Genomic DNA, 9,946 nt, shown 5'->3' on the forward strand with positions numbered 1-9,946 from the left:
TCAAAATGGACCATCCTGGATATATTCTATGATGGTTTATCTGAGCTATCAAAGATGTCATTGGATACTTCTGCAGGTGGATCCATTCACCTAAAGAAAACTCCTGCAGAAGCTCAAGAACTCATTGACATGGTTGCTAATAACCAGTTCATGTACACTTCTGAGAGGAATCCTGTGAATAATGGGACACCTATGAAGAAGGGAGTTCTTGAAATTGATACTCTGAATGCCATATTGGCTCAGAATAAAATATTGACTCAGCAAGTCAATATGATTTCTCAGAGTCTGAATGGAATGCAAGCTGCATCCAACAGTACTCAAGAGGCATCTTCTGAAGAAGAAGCTTATGATCCTAAGAACCCTGCAATAGCAGAGGTGAATTACTTAGGTGAACCTTATGGAAACACCTATAACCCATCATGGAGAAATCATCCAAATCTCTCATGGAAGGATCAAAGGCCTCAACAAGGCTTTAATAATGGTGGAAGAAATAGGTTTAGCAATAGCAAGCCTTTTCCATCATCCACTCAGCAACAGACAGAGAATTCTGAGCAGAATCCATCTAGCTTAGCAAATTTAGTCTCTGATCTATCTAAGGCCACTGTGAGTTTCATGAATGAAACAAGGTCTTCCATTAGAAATTTGGAAGCACAAGTGGGCCAGCTGAGTAAAAGGATCACTGAAATCCCTCCTAGTACTCTCCCAAGCAATACAGAAGAGAATCTAAAAGGAGAGTGCAAGGCCATTGACATAAGCACCATGGCCGAACCTGTAAGGGAAGGAGAGGATGTGAATTCCAAGGGGGAAGACCTCCTGGGACATCCAGTGATCAATAAGGAGCTTCCCTCTGAGGAACCAAAGGACTCTGAGGCTCATATAGAGACCATTGAGATTCCATTGAACCTCCTTATGCCATTCATGAGCTCTGATGAGTATTCCTCTTCTGAAGAGAATGAGGATGTTACTGAAGAGCAAGCTGCCAAGTTCCTTGGTGCAATCATGAAGCTGAATGCCAAATTATTTGGTATTGAAACTTGGGAAGATGAACCTCCCTTGTTCATCAATGAACTAAGTGATCTGGATCAACTGACATTGCCTCAGAAGAGACAGGATCCTGGAAAGTTCATAATACCTTGTACCATAGGCACCATGATCTTTAAGGCTCTGTGTGACCTTGGTTCAGGGATAAACCTCATGCCCCTCTCTGTAATAGAGAAACTGGGAATCTATGGGGTGCAAGCTGCTAAAATCTCATTAGAGATGGCAGATAATTCAAGAAAACAGGCTTATGGACAAGTAGAGGACGTGTTAGTAAAGGTTGAAGGCCTTTACATCCCTGCTGATTTCATAGTCATAGATACTGGAAAGGAAGAGGATGAATCCATCATCCTAGGAAGACCTTTCCTAGCCACAGCAAGAGCTGTGATTGATGTGGACAGAGGAGAATTGATCCTTCAATTCAATAAGGACAACCTTATGTTGACAACCCAAGGATCTCTCTCTGCATCCATGGAGAGGAAGCAGAAAAAGCTTCTCTCAAAGCAGAGTCAAACAAAGCCCCCACAGTCAAACTCTAAGTTTGGTGTTGGGAGGCCACAACCAAACTCTAAGTTTGGTGTTGAACTCCCATATCCAAACTCTAAGTTTGGTGTTGGAGAGTCTCAACAATGCTCTGAACATCTGTGAGGCTCCATGAGAGCCCACTGTCAAGCTATTGACATTAAAGAAGCGCTTGTTGGGAGGCAACCCAATTTTTTATCTAACTATATTTTTTCTTAGTTATATGTCTTTGTAGGTTCATGATCATGAGGAGTCACAAAATAAATATAAAAATTAAAAACGGAATCAAAAATAGCAGAAGAAAAATCACACCCTGGAGGAAGCATCTGCTTGGCGTTCAACGCCAGAACAGAGCATGGTTCTGGCGCTGAACGCCCAAAATGGGCAGCATCTGGGCGCTGAATGCCAGAATTGCACCCTGGAGAAGAGCTGGCGCTGAACATCCAGAACAAGCATGGTTCTGGCGTTCAACGCCAGAAATGGGCAACAAATGGGCGTTGAACGCCCAAAATGGGCACCAACTTGGCGTTGAACGCCCAGAATTGTGTGCAAGGGCATTTTGCATGCCTAAATTGGTGCAGGGATGTAAATGCCTTGACACCTCAAGATCTGTGGACCTCACAGGATCATCTCAGGATCTGTGGACCCCACAGGATTCCCACCTTCCTTCCTCATAATCCTAGTTTTTTTTTCCACATCTTCTTCTTCATCTATTCCTTCTTCTTTTGCTCGAGGGCGAGCAACATTCTAAGTTTGGTGTGGTAAAACAATTATGTAAAGGATCTATAGCTCAGTGGTAGAACATGTGGCTGCAAATCAAGAGATCCCTGAGATACCTCAGGGGATGCACTTCCTTCCACATAGTTATTGGAAGCAACTGAGGATAGAAATACCAAAAATCACTAGGAATCAAGCCACAAAGGCAAGGAAGAGACATAGAAGAGCTCAAGAACATCATTGGTTCCTCAAAAAGGAAACGCCATCATCACTAAGGTGGACTCATTCCTTGTTCTTACTTTCTCTGTTTTTCGTTTTCTATGTTAAGTGCTTATCCATGTTTGTGTCTTCATTACATGATCATTAGTAGTTAGTAACTATGTCTTAAAGATATGAATGTCCTATGAATCCATCACCTCTCTTAAATGAAAAATGTTTTAATTCAAAAGAACAAGAAGTACATGAGTTTCGAATTTATCCTTGAACTTAGTTTAATTATATTGATGTGGTGACAATGCTTCTTGTTTTCTAAATGAATGCTTGAACAGTGCATATGTCTTTTGAAGTTGTTGTTTAAGAATGTTAAATATGTTGGCTCTTGAAAGAATGATGACAAGGAGACATGTTATTTGATAATCTGAAAAATCATAAAAATGATTCTTGAAGCAAGAAAAAGCAGCAAAGAACAAAGCTTGCAGAAAAAAAAAAATAGGCGAAAAAAAATAGAAAGAAAAAGAAAAAGCAAGCAGAAAAAGCCAAAAGCTCTTAAAACCAAGAGGCAAGAGCAAAAAGCCAATAACCCTTAAAACCAAAAGGCAAGGGTAAATAAAAAGGATCCCAAGGCTTTGAGCATCAGTGGATAGGAGGGCCTAAAGGAATAAAATCCCGGCCTAAGCGGCTAAACCAAGCTGTCCCTAACCATGTGCTTGTGGCGTGAAGGTGTCAAGTGAAAACTTGAGACTGAGCGGTTAAAGTCAAGGTCCAAAGCAAAAAAAGAGTGTGCTTAAGAACCCTGGACACCTCTAATTGGGGACTTTAGCAAAGCTGAGTCACAATCTGAAAAGGTTCACCCAGTTATGTGTCTGTGGCATTTATGTATCCGGTGGTAATACTGGAAAACAAAGTGCTTAGGGCCACGGCCAAGACTCATAAAATAGCTGTGTTCAAGAATCATCATACTGAACTAGGAGAATCAATAACACTATCTGAACTCTGAGTTCCTATAGATGCCAATCATTCTGAACTTCAATGGATAAAGTGAGATGCCAAAACTATTCAAGAGGCAAAAAGCTACAAGTCCCGCTCATTTGATTGAAGCTATGTTTTATTGATAGTTTGGAATTTATAGTATATTCTCTTCTTTTTATCCTATTTTATTTTCAGTTGCTTGGGGATAAGCAACAATTTAAGTTTGGTGTTGTGATGAGCGGATAATTTATACGCTTTTTGACATTGTTTTTAGTATGTTTTTAGTATAATCTAGTTACTTTTAGGGATGTTTTCATTAGTTTTTATGTTAAATTCATATTTCTGGAATTTACTATGAGTTTGTGTGTTTTTCTGTGATTTCAGGTATTTTCTGGCTAAAATTGAGGGACTTGAGCAAAAATCAGATTCAGAGGTTGAAGAAGGACTACTGATGCTGTTGGATTCTGACCTCCCTGCACTCAAAATGGATTTTCTGGAGCTACAGAACTTAAAATAGCGCGCTTCCAATTGCATTGGAAAGTAGACATTCAGGGCTTTCCAGCAATATATAATAGTCCATACTTTGCCCAGGTTTAGATGACGCAAACTGGCGTTCAACGCCAGCTCTCTGCCCAATTCTGGCGTCCAGCGCCAGAAACAAGTTGCAAAGTGGAGTTCAACGCCCAAACTGGCACAAAAGCTGGCGTTCAACTCCAAGAATGAACTCTCCACATGTAGACTTCAAGCTCAGCCCAAGCACACACCAAGTGGGCCCCGGAAGTGGATTTATGCATCAATTACTTACTCCTGTAAACCCTAGTGACTAGTTTATTATAAATAGAACTTTTTATCATTGTATTCACAGTCTTGGTTACTCCGGTTCCCCTCTGGGGCCGAGACCAATGAACTTCATCATTACTTATGTATTTTCATACGGTAGAGTTTCTGCACTCCATAGATTAAGGTGTGGAGCTCTGCTGTTCCTCAAAGATTAATGCAAAGTACTACTGTTTTCTATTCAATTCATCTTATTTCGCTTCCAAGATATTCATTCGCACTTCAATCTGAATGTGATGAACGTGACAATCATCATCATTCCCTATGAACGCGTGCCTGACAACCACTTCCGTTCTACATTAGATTGAATGAGTATCTCTTAGATCTCTTTATCGGAATCTTCGTGGTGTAAGCTAGAATGATGGCGGCATTCAAGAGAATCCAGAAAGTCTAAACCTTGTCTGTGGTATTCCGAGTAGGATTCAATGATTGAATGACTGTGACGAGCTTCAAACTCGCGATTGCTGGGCGTAGTGACAGACGCAAAAGGATAGTAAATCCTATTCCAGCATGATCGAGAACTGACAGATGAATAGCCGTGCCGTGACAGGGTGCGTTGACCATTTTCACTGAGAGGATAGGATGTAACCATTGACAAGGGTGATGCCTCCAGACGATTAGCCGTGCCGTGACAGGGCATTTGGATCATTTTCCCGAGAGAAGACCGAAAGTAGCCATTGACAATGGTGATGCATTACATAAAGCCAGCCATGGAAAGGAGTAAGACTGATTGGATGAAGATAGCAGGAAAGCAGAGGTTCAGAGGAACGAAAGCATCTCTATTCGCTTATCTGAAATTCTCACCAATAATTTACATAAGTATTTCTATCCCTATTTTATTAATTATTTTCGAAAACCCCATTACTATTTTATATCTGCCTGACTGAGATTTACAAGGTGACCATAGCTTGCTTCATACCAACAATCTCCGTGGGATTCGACCCTTACTCACGTAAGGTATTACTTGGACGACCCAGTGCACTTGCTGGTTAGTTGTGCGAAGTTGTGAACCATGGTATTGGCATCATGTTTTTGGCGCCATTACCAGGGAAAGAAAGAGCGATGAATTCTACATAATCAAAGTGTAATCACAATTTCTGCGCACCAAGTTTTTGGCGCTGTTGCCGGGGATTGTTCGAGTTTGGACAACTGACGGTTCATCTTATTGCTCAGATTAGGTAATTTTCTTTTTGTTTTATTTTCAAAAATTTTTCAAAAATCTTTCAAAAATTTTCTCCTTTGTTTTCGAAAAAAAAAACTTTTTAAAATAAAAATATTTTCAAAAATATATTTTTCTTTAGAATTTTTAAGAATGAATTCTAGAGTTTCATGAAGCATGTTGAAGCATGCTGGCTATAAAACCATGTCTAAATTCTTTTGGACAGAGGTTTTGGCTTAAAATTGAATGAATTACACTCATATTTTTACTAAAGCTTGGCTGGCTGTTAAGCCATGCCTGACCCTTTGATTGGAGCTTTAGAATAAAGAGCATAAGATTCCTGGAATTCATATTAAAAATTTTGGAATTCTTTTTTTTCTTTTTCAAAATGATTTTCGAAAATTTTAAAATAAAAATACAAAAAATCATAAAATCATAAAAATAAAAAATATTGTGTGTTTCTTGTTTTAGTTTTGAGTCATGTTATAAGTTTGGTGTCAATTGCATAATCATCTTGCATTTTTCGAAAATTCATGCATTCATAGTGTTCTTCATGATCTTCAAGTTGTTCTTGGTAAGTCTTCTTTTTTGATCTTTGCATTTGCATGTTTTGTGTCTTTTCTTGTTTTTCATATGCATTCTTGAATTCTTAGTGTCTAAGCATTAAAGAATTCTAAGTTTGGTGTCTTGCATGTTTTCTTTGCATTAAAAATTTTTCAAAAATATGTTCTTGATGTTCATCATGATCTTCATAGTGTTTTTGGTGTTCATCTTGACATTCATAGCATTCTTGCATGCATCACATGTTTTGATCTAAAATTCTCATGCATTGCATAATTTTCATGTTTTTCTCTCTCATCATTAAAAATTCAAAAAAATCAAAAAAATATCTTTTCCTCTTTTCTCTCATAATTTCGAAAATTAGATTTGACTTTTTCAAAATTTTTTAAAATCTAGTTGTTTTTATGAGTCAAATCAAATTTTCAATTTAAAAATCTTATCTTTTTTAAAATCCTTTTCAAAAATCAAATCTATTTTATTTTTCTTAGTTATTTTCGAAAATTTCAAAAATATTTTTCAAAAATCTTTTTCTTAATTTTACATCATATTTTCGAAAATAACAATAACAATTAATGTTTTGATTCAAAAATTTCAAGTTTGTTACTTGCTTGTTAAGAAAGATTCAAACTTTGAGTTCTAGAATCATATCTTGGGATTTCTTGTGAATCAAGTCATTAATTGTGATTTTAAAAAAATCAAATCTTTTTCAAAAACTAATTTCTATCATATCTTTTCAAAAATATCTTCTTATCTTACCTTTTTCAAAAATTTGATTTCAAAATATCTTTTCTAACTTCTTATCTTCTTATCTTTTCAAAATTGATTTTCAAAATTTGTTTCAACTAACTAACTAACTTTTTGTTTGTTTCTTATCCTTTTCAAAACCACCTAACTAACTCTCTCTCTCTATTTTTCGAAAATATCTCCCCCTTTTTCAAAAATTTCTTTTTAATTAACTAATTATTTTAATTTTTTTTAAATTTTCGAAAAATTACCAACCTTTTTCAAAACTATTTTCGAAAATCACTAACTCTTTTTCAAAAATATTTTTCAAAAATTCTTCTCCCTCATCCCCTTCTATTTATTTATTCATCTACTAACACTTCTCTTCATCTCACATCACTGCTCCTATCCTTACCTTTGTGTTTGGATTCTTCATTCTTCTTCACCCGTATTCTTTTTCTTCTTCTACTAACAATAAGGAACCTCTTTACTGTGACATAGAGGATTCCTCTTCTTTTCTTTTTCTCTTCTCTTTCGTATGAGCAGGGACAGAGAAAAAGGCATTCTTGTTGAAACTGATCCAGAACCTGAAAGGACTCTAAAGAGGAAACTAAGAGAAGCTAAATTACAACAATCCAGAGACAACCTTATTGAAAATTTCGAACAAGTAAAGGAGATGGCAACCGAACCCAACAACAATAATGCAAGGAGAATGCTTGGTGACTTTACTGCACCTAATTCCAATTTACATGGAAGAAGCATCTCTATTCCTGCCATTGGAGCAAACAACTTTGAGCTGAAACCTCAGCTAGTTTCTCTGATGCAGCAGAATTGCAAGTTTCATGGACTTCCATCTGAAGATCCTTTTCAGTTCTTAACTGAATTCTTGCAGATCTGTGATACTGTTAAGACTAATGGAGTAGATCCTGAAGTCTACAGGCTCATGCTTTTCCCTTTTTCTGTAAGAGACAGAGCTAGAGTGTGGTTGGACTCTCAACCCAAAGACAGCCTGAACTCTTGGGATAAGCTGGTCACGGCTTTCTTAGCCAAGTTCTTTCCTCCTCAAAAGCTGAGCAAGCTTAGAGTGGATGTTCAGACCTTCAAACAAAAAGAAGGTGAATCCCTCTATGAAGCTTGGGAAAGATACAAGCAGTTGACCAAAAAGTGTCCTTCTGACATGCTTTCAGAATGGACCATCCTGGATATATTCTATGATGGTTTATCTGAGCTATCAAAGATGTCATTGGATACTTCTGCAGGTGGATCCATTCACCTAAAGAAAACGCCTGCAGAAGCTCAAGAACTCATTGACATGGTTGCTAATAACCAGTTCATGTACACTTCTGAGAGGAATCCTGTGAATAATGGGACGCCTATGAAGAAGGGAGTTCTTGAAATTGATACTATGAATGCCATATTGGCTCAGAATAAAATATTGACCAGCAAGTCAATATGATTTCTCAGAGTCTGAATGGAATGCAAGCTGCATCCAACAGTACTCAAGAGGCATCTTCTGAAGAAGAAGCTTATGATCCTAAGAACCCTGCAATAGCAGAGGTGAATTACTTAGGCGAACCTTATGGAAACACCTATAGCCCATCATGGAGAAATCATCCAAATCTCTCATGGAAGGATCAAAGGCCTCAACAAGGCTTTAATAATGGTGGAAGAAATAGGTTTAGTAATAGCAAGCCTTTTCCATCATCCACTCAGTAACAGACAGAGAATTCTGAGCAGAATCCATCTAGCTTAGCAAATTTAGTCTCTGATCTATCTAAGGCCACTGTTAGTTTCATGAATGAAACAAGGTCTTCCATTAGAAATTTGGAAGCACAAGTGGGCCAGCTGAGTAAAAGGATCACTGAAATCCCTCCTAGTACACTCCCAAGCAATACAGAAGAGAATCCAAAAGGAGAGTGCAAGGCCATTGACAAAAGCACCATGGCCGAACCTGTAAGGGAAGGAGAGGACGTGAATTCCAAGGGGGAAGACCTCCTGGGACGTCCAGTGATCAATAAGGAGCTTCCCTCTGAGGAACCAAAGGACTCTGAGGCTCATATAGAGACCATAGAGATTCCATTGAACCTCCTTATGCCATTCATGAGCTCTGATGAGTATTCCTCTTCTGAAGAGAATGAGGATGTTACTGAAGAGCAAGCTGCCAAGTTCCTTGGTGCAATCATGAAGCTGAATGCCAAATTATTTGGTATTGAAACTTGGGAAGATGAACCTCCCTTGTTCATCAATGAACTAAGTGATCTGGATCAACTGACATTGCCTCAGAAGAGACAGGATCCTGGAAAGTTCATAATACCTTGTACCATAGGCACCATGATCTTTAAGGCTCTGTGTGACCTTGGTTCAGGGATAAACCTCATGCCCCTCTCTGTAATAGAGAAACTGGGAATCTATGGGGTGCAAGCTGCTAAAATCTCATTAGAGATGGCAGATAATTCAAGAAAACAGGCTTATGGACAAGTAGAGGACGTGTTAGTAAAGGTTGAAGGCCTTTACATCCCTGCTGATTTCATAGTCATAGATACTGGAAAGGAAGAGGATGAATCCATCATCCTAGGAAGACCTTTCCTAGCCACAGCAAGAGCTGTTATTGATGTGGACAGAGGAGAATTGATCCTTCAATTCAATAAGGACAACCTTATGTTGACAACCCAAGGATCTCTCTCTGCATCCATGGAGAGGAAGCAGAAAAAGCTTCTCTCAAAGCAGAGTCAAACAAAGCCCCCACAGTCAAACTCTAAGTTTGGTGTTGGAGAGTCTCAACAATGCTCTGAACATCTGTGAGGCTCCATGAGAGCCCACTGTCAAGCTATTGACATTAAAGAAGCGCTTGTTGGGAGGCAACCCAATTTTTTATCTAACTATATTTTTTCTTAGTTATATGTCTTTGTAGGTTCATGATCATGAGGAGTCACAAAATAAATATAAAAATTGAAAACGGAATCAAAAACAGCAGAAGAAAAATCACACCCTGGAGGAAGTATCTGCTTGAAGTTCAACGCCAGAACAGAGCATGGTTCTGGCGCTGAACGCCTAAAATGGGCAGTATCTGGGCGCTGAACGCCCAAAATGGGTAGCATCTGGGCGGTGAACGCCAGAATTACACCCTGGAGAAGAGCTGGCGCTGAACGCCCAGAACAAGCATGGTTCTGGTGTTCAACGCCAGAAATGGGCAACAAATGG

At 38.5% G+C, this 9,946-nt stretch overlaps 1 non-coding gene across 1 annotated transcript; it reads right to left on the reverse strand.

The window, feature by feature from the left end:
* Positions 1 to 7,820: 7,820 nt before the first annotated feature.
* LOC148547775 (small nucleolar RNA R71) lies at positions 7,821 to 7,928 on the reverse strand. Its single transcript, XR_015897583.1, has one exon. It is a non-coding gene; the product is annotated as a small nucleolar RNA R71 (small nucleolar RNA).
* Positions 7,929 to 9,946: the final 2,018 nt, after the last annotated feature.

The sequence above is a fragment of the Arachis ipaensis genome, chromosome B8, assembly GCF_059453495.1.
Source record: "Arachis ipaensis isolate K30076 ecotype BB chromosome B8, ASM5945349v1, whole genome shotgun sequence".
NCBI classification, from domain to species: Eukaryota; Viridiplantae; Streptophyta; class Magnoliopsida; order Fabales; family Fabaceae; genus Arachis; species Arachis ipaensis.